This window comes from Trypanosoma cruzi, genomic scaffold (assembly GCF_000209065.1).
Source record: "Trypanosoma cruzi strain CL Brener 1047053517045 genomic scaffold, whole genome shotgun sequence".
Lineage (NCBI taxonomy): Eukaryota > Euglenozoa > Kinetoplastea > Trypanosomatida > Trypanosomatidae > Trypanosoma > Trypanosoma cruzi.
The window spans coordinates 1-1651 of NW_001849548.1; the positions used below are offsets into that span (position 1 = coordinate 1).

Consider the following 1651-nt stretch of genomic DNA (forward strand, 5'->3'; position numbering starts at 1 on the left):
CGCCTCACAGCAGGTTGTGGCGAGTGGCGCCATACACTCACAGTGAGGCACGGCGCACACCATCCGCTCTCCTCCGAGTGCACTCAACAGGCCGGGGCACGGCGTCCAGCCAATCTGTTGACATCGCAAAGGCGAACACAAACGATCGTCGTCGCGGAATATCGGTGCCTCTAGCGGGGGAAAAAAAAGAGGCAATAGGGGCATGTCAACAGCACGGTCAGCAGAGGGACAAGAAAAGGGACACAAGGACACAAAGTGGCAGTGGACATGGCACAGAGAAAAAGAGGTCCGCAGGGATTAAAAAAAAAGAAAGAAAAAAGAAACAAAAGGGTAGGAGTTCAGAAAAACTCCCAAAAACATTTAAAAAAAAATGTGTTGATTCGGCAGGACTTTTACTTCATGTGCCGGTTCAGCACAAGACGACCGTGTGTTCTGTATAAATATTACCTGCACCAAAACGAAAAAAAAAAAAATGAAAAAAAGAAAGTAAAACGAAAAAAATGAAATTGTACTGTTCCACCAGCCCACACAACATCCCTCACTTTTATTGCGGCATCCGGCCTTTTCTTCCAATCCCCCCTTCGTGCAGTCCGTGGGACGCACAGCCGCAGGGCCGGCACCGCGTGTGGGCAACACACAACAAAACAAGAGGGGGAACACGTCACTCATGACAGTGTGCAGCAACCAAAAATTAAAAAATAAAAAAAAAAAGAATTACTGAGTATTACAAAAAAAACACGCACACACAAAAAAAAAAGGAAAAAAAAAGAACCCGCGGGGAATACGCCACACAATCTCCGTGAGGAGTCGCGATGACACATTCTTCGGCTCACAAGACTGCCACAAGTGCACACAGTCCCAGAAGAAGCAGCAACACACAAGACACGCGCACACGCGCAGTGCTGTCACCACGTAAATCATGCAGGATCAATTTCGCGTCGGTGATCAGGGCGAGGCGGTCGTCTAGGCTCATACTGCCATCGGATGCTGAGTGATTGGTTTCTGGAACGGAAGTGTCACTTTTGGCGGCAGTGTGTGGACTCAATTCGTCCGTAACATTCTCAGCACTCGATTCACTGCCCGCAAGAACACGGACAGACTGAGAGTCAGTCGGCTGTGCAATTGGAGCCTCTTCAACGTCTGCCAAGGAAGTCGTCAGCTGTGTGGCCGTCTGCAATGCAGCTGCCGGCTGTGCAACGTCCAGCTGTCCGACCTTCTGCTTTTCTTCCTCCGTCGTTGTGACTTTCACCGCAGTGTGCAGTTCTTCGGCAGCCGGATGTCGAATAGGGACTGTCCTGGCGTTGAGGTCTCCGAGGTCATCATCATACAGTATGCGGTTGTACAGAAGGACATCAGCCACCGTCACAGGGCTGCTCCCTTCATCTTCCTTATTGCCCGCACCAAAGAAGAAGTGTGAGATCCTGTGTGAACCAAACTGATCAGCGTTACTGTCCTGAGCCATTTCCTCTTCATCCGTCTCGTATATTTTTCTCCCATTAGCGTACACAAACCATTCATCATCGTTATCCTTTTGCACCGTCACTCGAATTGCCGTGTTTGTTTCCCCATTGCCACACCACCAGACGGCTTCACCAAAAACTCACCTGTGAAGTGTGAAGTTCCAATTTCTTCACTCGTGTACGAAGCTGAA

At 49.5% G+C, this 1651-nt stretch overlaps 1 pseudogene, besides 3 other annotated features; it reads right to left on the reverse strand.

Annotated features, from left to right (window-relative positions):
- Positions 1–1651: a sequence feature (areas not merged during assembly with more than two copies in the genome that could not be assigned to a particular haplotype).
- Positions 461–501: a sequence feature (A-rich).
- Positions 687–771: a sequence feature (A-rich).
- On the reverse strand, positions 830–1651 carry Tc00.1047053508757.10 (annotated as a pseudogene).